Source organism: Lissotriton helveticus, chromosome 3_1 (assembly GCF_964261635.1).
Source record: "Lissotriton helveticus chromosome 3_1, aLisHel1.1, whole genome shotgun sequence".
Taxonomy (NCBI): domain Eukaryota; kingdom Metazoa; phylum Chordata; class Amphibia; order Caudata; family Salamandridae; genus Lissotriton; species Lissotriton helveticus.
This window is the reverse complement of record NC_136061.1, coordinates 1,223,958,041-1,223,973,025: the sequence shown is the minus strand read 5'-3', so window position 1 is coordinate 1,223,973,025 and position 14,985 is coordinate 1,223,958,041.

Genomic DNA, 14,985 nt, shown 5'->3' with positions numbered 1-14,985 from the left:
TTTGTCTACATGGCTGGCCCCTATTACCACATTTCCTTGTGTTGTCATGTCTGGTAGGTGGGCATGTTTGGCATGTTGTATGTGATGTTGTAACATGTACATTCCCACAGTTGTGAGTTGCATGATTGTGGAGTTGAGGTGTGTGGTGTGTTCATTTGGTACTTACCAACGAGCAGTGCATTTCCATAGGTGCCATCCTCGAAGCGCTGGTTGATAATGGACTGTCGGAAGATGTAGGAATCATGCACACTGCCTGGGTAGTTGGCGACGACGTTGGTGAAGAGTCCCCAGTGGACCACTATTGCCTGCACATTGATGGAATGCATGTGCTTTCTGTTGCGGTAATTGTGTGTGTGTCGGCAGGGGTCACAAGTAGGACATGTGTGCAGTCAATTGCCCACAACATGTGCCGGAAGCCAGCTATGGTGTAGAAGCCTTGCTTGGTCTCCAGCTGTATCTGCGCAGTGTGGGGGAAGTGAAGGTGCTGGGGTCCCAAGCTGATGATGGCATCCAAGACATTTGTGATGAACTTTGATAGGGCTGGCTGTGAGACTCCTCCGACTCTGGCAGTTGTTGGTTGGAAGGCACCAGAGGCCAACAGGTGCAGCACAGCCAGCCGCTTTGTCTGCGGAGGGATGTTGGTTGTCTGCTGTGTTGGTACCGTCAGCCTGTGGATAATGTGGGTCAGGATGCAGAGGATGGTTGTCCTTTTGAGCCTGTAGTGGGCAATGACTTCCTCTGGCGTTAAGTCTGTGAGGCTGGTGCGTTTTCAGAAGGACCACTGTCTTATTCTGCGCTGCCTCGGTGGTAGTCCAGGGGGGTGGTCAGAGGGGGCCTGGGGGTGGTGAGTGTTGTGGGCCTCTTGGGTCTCCGAGCTGCATGATCAGTAGCTCTATGACTTGTGTTGGTCTGCCGATGTGGCTCTGGGCTGGGCGCCCTTTTATACTGCAGGTTGTCGTCTTTCTTAACACCTGTAAAAGGCAGGTGTTCATTCCCTGCTGCTAACGCGCCTTATCGCCTGTTTTTGGATCGCTTCGCCGATCTGGCCGATAGTTGAGAATATCACGAAGTGGTGTTTTGAGTGTTTTTGCACGGGAACGCCTACTCTGTATATCATTAGCTCTCATCCATGGCAACGTTTTTTGCAGGAGCTATAGCTGGAAAACTGGCGATTTCTGCAGTTTGCACCAGCTTGAGAATGGGACGATGAATATTTCGCCACTTTTGCGGCGCTAAAGTGCCAATAACTCAGAAATAAGTCCTTGAGAATTTGCCCCTTGGATGTTTTAAATGTGAATACATAAGAAGCAAAAGATGATGTAAGAATGTAACTAATGCAGCAAGTGCACTTGGAAAGCTGATTTTCTTTTTTCAGATTTATACAGCACAAACTCGACCTGAAGGTATCAGAGCGCTTTATATGAGCACCAGTTACGTTACACAAGAACAAATTCATTTTTGGGTGGGCACAGGGGGATTAAATGACTTGCCCAGAATCACAGGATGGGGAGTTTCTCAGCTAAAATATCGGCAGTCTCGCTTTGAGAGCACATCCGTGGGCAGTGGACATTTGAGGTTTTTTGGTGAGGTAATAACTACGAGAATTCATATTTGAACACTGATGTTGGTATGATCATTGTCTGGGCGATTTGTAACCTGAAAACTCAATCAAAATGTAATTGAAAAAAATATGACCGCTGTACCCACAAGGGCGGCGTCTGTACCATCAGAATATATGATGATACAACGAATTCCGTTGCAACGCATGCCTTTACCACGCATGCGTTACAACGGAATTCGTTTACCACGGATAAACTTTTCCTCGAATAATTGCGTGGTGACGTCATACGTCGTTAAGAGAAAACGGCATTTTTTCCCGATTTCTCTTAAACGACGCTGACGCCGACGTGACTTATGGTGAGTTGTTTTATTTGGGGGGAGACCCCCCCAAGCCCCCCTTTTTTTCTTTTTACCTTTACCACATATGCCTTTACTACAAACATCGTAGTAAAGGTATGCGTGGTAAAGGCATTAGTGGTAACCACGCATGCGTTGTACTGCATGCGTGGTTAAAGATTTCGGGGAAACGGCTTCGTTGTAAAGGCCGTTTCCCGTACCATCACAGGTATATCAAGTCGGGGGAGAATTGCTGATATATTATGAGTATTACTAGTATAGGAGAACTGCAGGAAAGAGATGATAATGCGCCACTAGTTGTAAAGCAGCTCTTCCTTGTTTACCTACCCTGTTGAAACGTGCTGGTAATGTTTCCTGTTAAAAAACGCAGCCCCAATAAGAAGGAATTCGAAAGAGCAATGGATACATTTTAGCGCTTTTGCGATTTTACTGAAAGGCAGACCACCAGGTACTACAGTAATTTCTGTGTTTTGCCTTATTTTGAGTTCAATAACTTTAATTTACCTTTATACATCTATGAAGTAAAATATTATAGTTTTCATACATTTTGGCTCATCAATTTTTTTTTAGGTGCGTTTATTTTGTTCATACTGTTTTGTTTATTAAGGCTTCCACGGGGGAGTTCCATTGCCCTTTTTATCATTGCTACATTTCCTTAAGCATCAAATTTTTCATCTATCTGAAAAACAACCTCCTTCTGGAAGCACCATTTGTACGGCCTGTTTACTTTACTGATTTTATCTTTCTTTCTTTTTAGCACTGCTTTCTTCCTTTGTCACAGTCATCCTAGCTTTCTCTTTCCCATTCATTCTCCATTCAGTTTTTTACCTTTATCTCTGTAGTTCTGGGTCAAAATCTGATGATGAGAAATATGTTCTACTGCAGATCTCGGGAAAGGCATTAGCCACCTCCAGGCAGTTCCTCAAAGTGAGTATGATTTACCTCTTTCAGAGCTAGCAGCTGCCTGGAATGATGTCTCATCTCCTTAATCTATGTATATTTCCACTGTCATTTGCCAGCACAAGGTTGCCAGGCATACAGAATCGTCATGCTTGCAAGCGGGATCATTCTCAATGGGTTGCTGCTCTTGTACAATGAATAGCGAGACATACGTAGTAAAGGCATGTGTGGTAAATGCTAAAAAAGAAAAAGGGGACTTAGGGGGTCTCCCCACAAGAAAGTAAAACAAGCATTTACAATGCAACGGTTTCGCCTTTGCAAAAGTTAGAGCTATTGGCATTGTAAATGACAAAATTTTTATTTATGTGTTGGTTTTGAAAACAGATAAATAAATGGCATTGTCATTTACAATGGCAATAGCTTAATCTCTCGCAAATGCCACACACACACCCACAGAGTGCCCCCCCCACACAGAGCCCCACCCACACACGCACACACAGAGAGCCTCCCCACACACACACAGAGCCCCCCACACATACCCACACAGATCCCGCCCCCACACACCCACACAGAGCCCCCCCACACACCCACACAGAGCCCCAACACACTCACACAGAGCCCCCCCACATACTGCGAGCCACCATATTATAGTAGCAATTCATTACATACTGAGCGCGTGCATTTTATGATAATGCTTACCCTAACATAATGCTTTCCCTGGTTTAAGGGTGGTATTCCTGGTATATTGTTGGTAGCCATGGCATGACAATACCAAGGAACAAATATAAATACTTTATCTAATAACATTAAAGCTCAAGCAGTCGCAGAGAAAAGTGGAATCAATGCAAGCGAATATACAAAAAACGACGTATTAGTTAAGATGAATAACGAAACCACTCCAAATCACAGTCCAGGTACATGTTGTCAATGGCAAGGCAAAACCTAATTCATTTCTAAAGGCTCGGGTGTATAAGACCAAACATCGAGGACAGGGCGGGAGCACCGCAGGCAACATGTACTCAGCAACAGTAAGAAGAGACGCTCTGAGATCTAAATGGGCATCTTTACTTTTGACCCAGCCAACATCGAGCATTGAAGAGACAGTCAAACAGAAAACGGTGGCAGAAGAAACTAAACTTGAGAGCACAGCAGATGGAGAGACAACAGATCGAATATGATCCATTCCCTTTACTCGCAAACATTTGAACGTCTCACCGCACACACGTACAGGTTAAAAGAGACAAATCTACAGACTGCACATCACAAACTCTATGCGGACTGGGAGTGACATAAGAGCGCACAGGAGAGAACTAAATACAGTTAAAATGGAAAACGTATGTGGATATGCAAGGCTTCCAGAAGACACAATGCAGTAGGTTCTCCTTATCCTGAAGTCCCAGGCCCGCCCCTAACTCACCTGAGAGTCCCTGAATTCCACCACCACATTCTCACTGCTCCAGCGTGCCGCCATCTTCATCCAGCAACACGTAATGTCACAGAATAACAAGCCCGCAGCGCACGACGGGAAGTGTAGTTCATTTGGAGTAGAAGGAGACGGAAATGCGAGGTCGCAGTAGAAATGCTAGTGGGCGGGGTTGCTGAGATGACAAGATGTAGGGAACTATTGAGGGTGTGGGTCGAAAGACAAGTAGGCGATATATGCTGATTAAGGGAAGGATGTAGCTTGCAAGTTTCATAGGTCGCCTGTAGGGTTGCCACCTGGCCGTTTTTTTAATGCCCCTTCTGGTACAAAAATAAGCAAAATCACCCAAAGCCGGTATTTTTACCCTTAATCTGTGCGTAATTCAAACAGCAAATGTAATTAGAACAACCTTTTAGATGTGCACCAGAGCTGCGTTCACGGTTCCTGTTAATTAAAGTAAACAAAGGCAACAACGTCATGTTACGATTTTGTTTATGTACAATTTAATATCATGTTCGGGCTATTGCAGGGTCTTAAAACACAAACAGATGGTCGGTCACGGACAGCGGGAGGGGGGCGGAGCACGGACAGCGGGAGGGGAGCGGCGGCGGGAACGGCCAGCACTCACCTGGACCTGGACTTCCTCCGGCGGCGGTCGGCCGCGGAATGGCCAAAACAAACATGGACGACAAAAAAAAATAAACCCCGCCCACGGCCGCATGACGTTGTCAAAGGGGCAGGATGATTAAAAATGGCCGGAACGCCCCGAATCTGCTCCGCAATTGACGGACAGATCTCTGTTCCAATGACTAGCCTCCATTTATGGAGCAAGCCAATGGAACGAAGGGGCGGATTCCCAGCCACACAGTGTAAGACATAAGATTTCACCTGCGCGAAACGCTGCTTGCGCAGCTTTTCGCCAGGTCGAAACCTAAAAAGTGTGGGATTAAAAAGGGGTGTTCGGGCCCCCCCCAAAAAAACGCACCTGATGTTCCGAAACTGAGGCAATCAGCGTCGTTTAAGAGGAAACGGAAAGAAACTTCCGCTTCCTCTTTACGACGTGTGACGTCAGTGACATCACCAAGGAAGATGGAAAGGAGACGACATGAAAAGGTAAGAGGGAATTTTAGTTGCAAAAAAAAAGAAAAGAATAAGGGTTAAGGGCAGGGATAATTAGAAGGAGTGGGGGCTAAGGGGTCATGTAAAGGTAGGGGGTAGGGGTATAACCTTTGCCAAGAGTATGCCCTACCATGCATAAATTTACAACGAAAATCGTTGTAAATCTATGCGTGGTAAAGGAATAATCGTGGTAAAGGTTATGCGTGGAAAAAGCATTCCGTTGCAACGCATGCGAGGTAAGGGCATGCGTTGCAACGGAATGCGCTGTAACGACATAAAACCCATCCCCTGAACCTTCTCATCTCGACCAAGCAGTTGCTTCTCTTCTTCTTTTACTAGCCCAGCATTCGTCCTTCCAAACAACCTAGGGAGCTGCCATGCACCACAATATTTCTTCCATGGCAAAGGGATGGCACCAGAGGCATAGCAACCCTCATTGGAAAATTAAAATACGATCCAGAAGAAATGCTAAAAAACAAAAATCCTGAATCCAGTGTTCATGCACCTAATGCTCGCGTGCATCTTTACCCATGCAACCCGGGGAGCCACATGGATAAGAGGAAGCTTCAACAGTTGATGGAACAAGGCAAACCTCTTAACAGGAGAAACCTGACTCTTTCTTAAAACTGATAGGCAAAATGGGCTTGCCGCTTAAACAATAGCTAATGCTCAGGGGCGTAACACAGGCCCCCGCAGCCCACATGGTGCAGGGGGGCCCCTAGCTCCAAGGGGACCGCTCGGCACTAAACTCTGGCCGGGAGAGCTCCTGATTGAGCCCGGAGGGGGTCCCCCTAAGTACCGTGCAGGGAGGCCCCCTCACTTTTCGTTACGCCTGTGCTAATGCTGACCCCACTGTCAGTTCTTCTCAGGTCAGCGAAAGGGCAGTACTCATTCTCACCAATTAAGCATGCTGTCTAGGGTCCCTCCTGACATAGAAGCCACGCCTTCAAGTCATTTCACGAGAAGCTCTCAATGAAAGTGAGCAATTACAGTGCTCACTGAGGCAAAATAAAAAAGTGACAGAGAAATACAGTGGCTTCACTAGAAGTCTGATTTACTACAGTGGAACAAGCTCTCCAGAACCATGCAAATGACATTTCTCTTGAAATCAATCAAGGGGCTTACATAGCATGGCTAATCATCCGTTCGGGTCTCAAGGCGCTGGGGGACGGGGTGGAGGGGTTCTGCAGCCACAGTCGAAGAGCCAGATCTTGAGGTGCTTCCTGAATTGAGGCAGTGACGGTGATTGCCTGATATGTAGAGGTAGAGAGTTTCTTGTCTTCGCAACAAGGTTGCAACAGATGGCTAATATTACTTAGAAAAAGGGCCTTAAGAGATAGTGTGAATAGGCTAGTCACGGGCACACACTCAGAATGTGTGAGATAGCATGCTTTATCTAAATGGTTATACCTCAGGGTGCTTCTCTCATCAATATATAGGTGAGCTTTAGCGATGGATTTTTCAACATTGCAGGGTTGGAAGTCACAGTTTTAGTTGTTGGCACAGTCTTTTTGAAGTGCTTTAATCCATTGGCCATGTATTAGGTTTCCACAAATATTGTGTGGGATTCCCCTTCCCACAGGATAGGAAGACCCCATTTTCTTCCCTTCTCTCTCCTGGTATTTTCCCATCTCCTGCAAGTCCACTTTGAAAGAAAAAGCACCTACAGTCAGTAATGGTACTGCCTCCCAGCCGATCTTCCTACTCCCCATCCCTTATACTTGGCTGGGAAGAAGAAGGACATTGGAGGATGGTTACTTCCTCCCAGCTGATCTCCAACTTCACTGACGGAGACTGAGCTTTTATAGACCCAAGCCAAACCCTCTTCCCTCCTTATCTCCTCCCCTTTCAACACCATTGGTGGAGGTTCTTTCTTCCCCTCTCTGGACTCTCCTCCCCTCGCCTTTTGTCTTTCTCTCCAGTTCTAATGCAGAACTCTAGGCCCTCCCCCTTCCCTCCTAGTCATGACATGGCGTTTTTGCCCTTCTGCTGTATTTGCACAGTGTGGCGGTCTCTTTCCATTGGAATTTCCCAATTTCCTCTTGCCAGGTAAGTGGGCCTGATTCCCTCACTTTGGTGGGGAATTTCTAATCTTGTCCCTTAGAAATATGTGAACTTCGTTTGTTCTTCCTGTCTGGTATACTCTGCATGTTACAATATAAATGTAATATCTGCTGACCGTGACCTATTATCCCAGCAAGAGTCACCCTACCAACCCCGGAAGTGCCAGTTCCTGATGTCTCTTTACCAGGGGTCTACTTCTGGGGTTATTTTGTATTTGCTCCTTATATCCTCCCCCATGCAAATTGACTTTTTTCCCAGCACCCTTACCATTTCAAGTGTGGTGTTTAAGATATATATAATTACAGAATCGTTAAACTGGAGGAGGTGGATGACGTGAGCTACAACGATATATCAGAGCTTTAACCAGTTTTACATATCACGTCGGTCAATAGGGAATACAAGTGCTTTAACCCCGTCAGTGCTAATGACAAGGGTAACTCGTCATGGAGTTTCCATTGATTTCAATGGAAAGTCAATGGGAATCAACAATGAGGCTTAGCATCCAAGTGGTTAAAACCACAGGATCACGTACAATATCTTAACTCTAACAGCCAAGGCACAGTCCTCATTATTTAAACCAAACTTCCAGTAGAAAAAAGAAAATGAGAGTTTTGACAAATGTGTCACCATGGGGAGATTCATTTTTGAAAAAGTCACAAAGTCTTAAGATTATAGAGTTTAACACATTACATGTATTTATACAAACCAATTACAAGTGAACTCTGGTTCTGCTTAATGTTGGCTTACATGCTAGAGATGGAACATTAGTCCATATTTCTGAATATTGTGGCATGCTTTCCATACCTGATCACGCAGATTGTAGGCAACCAGGGAGCAGGTCGCCCCAGAGGGCCTGAAAGACCTAGATTTCTTTAAACATTTGAGAGCCTGGATATAAAAACTGATTTGCAAAATTCCCCAAAACAATGGGGTGTTTAGATCTGAGCTGGCATTTGAGATTGAAACTCAAGCAAAATTAAGTTTATTACCATTGTTTTGTGGCTCTGCTTGACAGACCTTGACTAAGATCTACCTAATGTATCTACACTGGCTGTGAGCATGTTAGTAAGGTCTGGTCTGTCAGCTGCCTGCTTACATGACTCACAGGGAAAAGGTGTCCCCTTTCACCTGTGCACATAAGAGGAGTATAACAACAGGTTCAAATAATAATGTGGGTGAAACCATTGTGCGCTGATGGAAGATAACAGGAGGACAGTGACAACCCACAAACCCCTGATCCAATCAATTGTAGGCATGAAGCCAAAATGAATTGCAAGGGTCTTAAATAAAATTAAATATTGCAAAAGGCCCCAATTGAGAACGATTGTTTTAACATTTCTAAGGTTTAAAATCAGAGGCAACAAGCAATGACAACTTGAGCAATGAGAAAACAGCCAAAACCTCAACTAATAAATGTAAGTTAACCAGAATAGCTGCATGAAAAAATAACTTTAGTGGCTGTAAGAAATTGGATTGTTGGATGACTGGGGTGTGAGCCCTGGTCAAGCAGGAAAAACAATCCTTGTCAGGGCGAAGCACAAGCCAACCGTAAATTAAAGCGCTCTGCAATCCTTTGGGATCAAGTTCGTGCTATATAAACCTTTATAAATAAAAATAAATAAATAAAATAAAAATAAACCTGTGCTAAACCGTCTGGTAGCTTGTCACAGAGCAGACAGCCTTAACTTAGAGGCAATGTGTAAAGTATTTGTACATCACTTCAAACAGTAATACATTGAAAAACAACACACAAAAAAGGATCCCAAACCAAGATAGAAACTCGAGCCTTCTTTTATAAAAAAAAAAAAATAAGACCAAAAAGACAATCAGTAGACCCGGAGATATGCAATTTGAAAGATTTGAGTGAAAATAGCACCAAAAAGCACAACGTGCCAATTGTGGATATTTGGTCACGCTGGTCCAGGACAAAGACACAAGTTCAGGCTGACTGCGAAGGAGTGTGGGCCGAATACTGGTACCCAGTTAGTCTAGCTGAATAAAGTACCTTAAATCCTGGCTGCAGAGAGTTGCGAGATCCCACATTGATGACTCGGTGTGCAGCACGCATGCGAAGTACTGTGCCAAGTAGGCGTCGTACAGCGGTGGTGACGAGGAGCTGCAGGACTACAATAGAAAGTCCTGCATTAAGAATGTGTCACACAGGAGTGGTTCCGCGAACCTGTATGGTCCAGTGTGGGGGATGTATTGTGCAGCAGTAGTTCTGATGCGAGGCTGCAAGGCGATGCATCACAGAATCGGTTCTGCTTGGACAACAGCTAGCTGGCAGTGCACCTTCAGCCACACTTCCAAGGGTCCAGGACTAGGCTGGCACTTTTTTGGGGTCAAGACCCACAGCAGAGAAAATTGAGGTGCTGGCTTCAAAGTGCTTGGAGCTTTTTCTATCAGTGAGCCTCTGATCAGGAAGTCATTCTGGTTGTCCTGGGCTCAAGATGCAGGTCGAGACCTTTTCACTAAGGCAGCAGGGCAGCAGAGTTGCAGTCCTTCTTGCAGCAGGGCAGTCCAGCAATCCTTCTGAGTCTTCCACAAGTCTAGAGGTGTACTGAAGAGTTAGGTCTGAGGGTTAAAGATTTGGGGGCATATTACCAAGCAGGGCGATAGGCAATTATCGCCGCTTTAGCGGACGTTTTCGGCCGCTAAGCGGCGATAATTCTATCGCTCTATTAGCAAGCTGTCGCTAACAGCAGTTAGCGACAGCTTTAGGCGATAGCGAGCAGTTTGGGTCCCACTTTGCATGTCAGCGATATTTATCGCTAATGATATGCAAAGTGGGCATACCCAACCTGTTAGTGACTGAAAGCAGTCGCTAACGTCGCTATCGCCTATTAGCAAGGCAGGAGTAGCGATGGAAATATTCCCGCTATTGCCAAAAACTAACGACTGCTCTGACCAGTTCTTAGCCATGTTATCCAATGGGAGGTGGATAACATGGCTAAGAGCATTTTGTCGCTAATGCGTGAATATCGCTGTATTCTCAGCGATATTCACGCTATCGCCGGAAAATGTATCGCTTTGGTGATAAACGTCGCTAATAGCACGTTATCTCAGCGATAATTTCCGGCGATGCTTAGCGATAAAAAATTAGTTGCTAAGCCTAGTTAGCGATAAATATCGCTAATCGTTGGTAATATGCCCCTTGGTGTCAGCTTTGAAGTAGGAGAAGTTTCTGAAGGTTTCATCCCCAAAATATGTTTGGAATGTCCTGCCTCCCTGCCCAGCTTGATTTAGGGCACAATAGACTGAACTAAAACCCTTTGTAAGTGTGTTGGGGCAGATCCTTTGTGATGTGCAAGTGTGGAAGGTGACAGCTGCTCCCCCATCAAGCCAGAGATGGCCTATCCTGCCCCCTTGTCTCACTGTCTGGGAGCAATACGCAGGGACCAACTGCCAGCTACAGCTACTCCTGTGACCCAGGCTACAGGCACCAAATGGTTAAAACCCAACTTTGCCATTAAAGAAAGTTTTAAATTACAATTCTTTAGACACCAAACTTGACATTCTTACCTGCTCCCAATTGAAATTTAGCCCTTATTAAATGTAATAGGTAACCCAGTGTTATCCTATAGGAGAGGTAGACCTTTAGGTAGTGAAAGACAAATTTAAGTGTTTTTCACTGCCAAGACAAGTACATCTTAAAAGCACATGTCCTACTTTTAAAATACACTGCACCTTCCCCGCTGGGCTATGTAGGGTCTATCCTAGGGGAGACTTACATGTATTAAAATGGAAGGGTTAGGCCTGGCAAGAGGTTTATCTTTCCAGATCAAAATGGCATTTTAAAACTGCATTCTCGGGCTGCAATGGCAGGCCTGAGACATGTTTGACAGGCTACTTAAGTTAGTGGAATAATCAGTGCTGCAGGTGCACTAGTAGTATTTAATTTACAGGCTGTGGGTACATGTAGTGCCACTTTACTAGGGAATTATAAGTAAGTTAAATGTGCCAATTGGGTATAATCCAATAAGACCATATTTTAGAGAGCGCACACACACACACTTTAGCACTGATTAGCGGTGAAAACTGCACTTCGGGCCCGATTCACAGAACTAACTTAAGGCAAAAACCTAAACTTACTACCATTTTGGTACTCACAGAAGGCACTTACTCATTGATGAGTAAGTGCCTTCTGTGAATATCAAAATGAGTAAATGCACTTACTCATTTTGGTATTCACAGAAGGCACGTACTCAGCAATGAGTAAGTGCATTCTGTGAATACCAAAATGGGTAAGTGCCTTCTGTGACTACCAAAATGAGTAAATGGTAGTAAGTTTAGGATTTTTTCTTAAGTTAGTTCTGTGAATCGGGACGTTTGCCCTGTTCTGTTGCAGCCACTCACCTCAGGTTTCCTGCAGGGGTAATGCTCGGTTTCCCGACCTCCTGAGACACAACTAAACACTATCGTAGATTTAAGGGAGTCTCTGCAGGTGTCCCAAAAGGGAAGGGGATTTAGAACACTAGCCGAGATGCCCTGCCACTGGTCCAGCCGGGCACCAGGGTCCTCGGGAATGCAAAGCAGGAGATTAAATACATCAGTAACACACATAGCATAGCTTCTACACTAGGCTACTCTTCATACAAGACGTCACTTCAGTCACCTTTTACAGTTGTGGCAAAGTTGTCGCTTTAAGCCTTCACACCCTGGATATGCTCACACAGACACACACTTTAAAGTCCATCTACTACTTCAGTCGCAGAAGTCCAATGGCCCCTTATGAACTTTCTTTTCAAGTTCACTGTTTATATGCATTGCAATGCACTTATCGTGCACTATACATGACACTTCTCAGAATATGCCTATCAGCCTGATCGATGGTGCACAAAAAGTTTTTTCTCTGGATCTTTTAGAAAAAATCACTGGGTGGATGGAAGAGGAAGATATTCTGTCACCCTTCCAGGCAGGGTTCAGAAGGAAGATTAACACGATCGACCAGGTCTTTTGTTTTAGCTTATTGGCCTGGAAAACTGTGAGTATCGAAAAGGGGAGTTTGTATATTGCTTTTGTTGATCTGAAGTCTGAATTCGATCTCATCCCCAGGTGTTAGCTGTGGTATGTCCTGCAGAAGCTGGGTCTTCACCCTGAAATCCTGGTGTTGGTTGTCTGTCTTCATGAGGACAACTACGCCAGAGTCCGCTGGGGAGACCAGGGGCAGTTGTCGGACCTGATCAGTGTGAAAAGAGGGGTCAGACAGGTTTGTGTGCTGGCCCCCACTTTATTTTCATTATTTATCAATGGTGTTGTTCAATGCATAGTAGACGTGCCAGCTGACGCCCCGGTGCTGAGGGGAGTAAAAGTAATTACTTTTCTGTTTGCGGACAACACATTGATAGTGTCCAAAACGCCCAGTGGTCTGCAATTGCTCTTGAATCGTTTTAAGGCATTTTGTGATCAAAGAGGTCTTAAGGTAAATACCTTGAAAACTAAACTTTTGTTAATGAATCCACACAGAATGTTCGAGGTCAAAATACTACTGGGGGATACCGCTTGAGAGTGTGGCTACGTTTGAATATTTGGGTATTACCCTATCAGAGAAAATGGTATAGAAAGAGCAAATTACAAAGCAGAACCTTCAGCAGAGACAGACCAATGGGGCTCTGATTAGGGAACATGGAACTTCCCAAACTAAGCCGATAGCTGCTCCTTTTCAGATCTATGACCAGGAGGTAGTGAGTTCCGCCCTTTATGGGGCTGAACTCTGGGGATTTTAAAACATTGAAAGCTTGCTTACTACAGAAAATCAATACCTAAGATCCTTATGTTTACTACCCCAGAGCACACCACTACATCAATTGTGGTTAGATATGGGTAGACGCTCAATTGTGGACAAAGCTAGGCTGCGCCCCTTACTATTTTGGTTGTGTCTTAGGCTAACCCCTGAACTCTCCGACTATATGGCAGCGCTTGATGAGGTTTCCAAGCTTGATCGTTTTAAAAAGATTAGGTGGTTTAATGAAGTTAGATCATTACTAACAGTGATAGGTCCGGTAAGTTCTTTGGAAACTAGAAATGTAGGCCAATTCCAAGCAAAGAAGTGGTTACAACGCAATACTGGAGTTTGGTAGCACAGTTTTTTGTTGCTCAATCATCAGTGGGTCGCTTTGCACTAGAGTTCATGGAATTCAAACCACAAAGCATCTTTGAAACCTACTTGGATTTTATCACCATCCTGCAGGACAGGAAATGTTATATCCAGTTTATAATAGGTTCTCTCCCTGTGAATTCTTTTACAACTGCTTGGCGTCAGCCCTTGCTCACTACACAGCACTATCAAGGCTCCCCACAATGATTGAAACAATTGTCTACATTTTGTTTGCTCGTCCTCTCTTCAACTCCCCATGAAACCAGAGATTAACCCCTGTTTGCAGGCTATTAGGAACTCGTTGCAACCAGGAAGCACTCCTCATTAACCCTGGGAGAAGCACTACGCTACGCTCGCGTAGTTTGCGAAGTTTGCGCAACTTCGCAATACGCGAGCTGCACGTAGCACAGTGCGAACACGCACAGCGTAGCGTGGTGCAGCGGTCATTTTTTGCTTGTTCGCGGTTCTCAACGTCATGTTCACGACCGCGAGCAAGCAAAATGACATCCCGGCGAGACTCTCAACGCGGGTAGGTCAGGTTTTTCATTGCGAGTGGTCGTGCATGCTCGCGACCGCTCGCGATGAGAAACTACCAGTTCGCGTTGAGAAAGCTGCCGCTCGAGTAAAAATCTACTCGAGCGGCAGAAAACTACAGCTCGCACTGTGCAAGATGCCGTTTTCAATGATTACCGGATGCTTGTTCGCACTGTAAAACCATTAAAAATGCACCTTGCACAGTGCGAACATGCTACTATGCAGCTCGCGTAGTGCTACGTGAAGTTCGCGTAGTGCAAAGTGCACTTCACGTAGCGCTACTTCGCAAACTACGCCCCTTAGTACTACCCATCTTAAAATCAGATTGTAGGCCTTTTATAGCATGTGGAGTTGCAAAGTTCCTTGGAGAAATATGGATTATCAGAAGGTATGTGTGCAAGATGCGATAGTCTGCTACCTGTAACTGTCTTAAAATAGTTATTCCATGCTTTGTAACAGACGTGTAATGTTATAATCTGTAAAACAATTACATTCTGACATTCTGTGGATTCCCTTTTTAATATGGTACATGTTTTAAAAATAATATTATATTTTATCTTTTAAAAATTGCTTTTATTCCATCAGCGATGATCTAAAACATTTTTGTTTAAAAAGATGTGTACTGTTTAATGATGTTCTATTTTATGTATAATGTCGAGTCATTGTATTGTATTGTATTGTATTGTAATTGCATTTATATAGCGTTTACTACCCCTGACGAGGCGTCTAAGCGCTTTTTTGGCAAGTAGCACGCTACTCCGGGACCCATAGAGGATTAGTGTTGAATTAGTATAGTGAAACATGCAAGTACATTTTAAGTGGTGGATAGGTTAGTCAGTTAATTGGATTTGGAATAAGAGCAGAAGGATAGAGGAGAACAAAGGTTTGTATTGATATAGCGCTTGTTGACGCACGCTATTCAGGAAGCCTA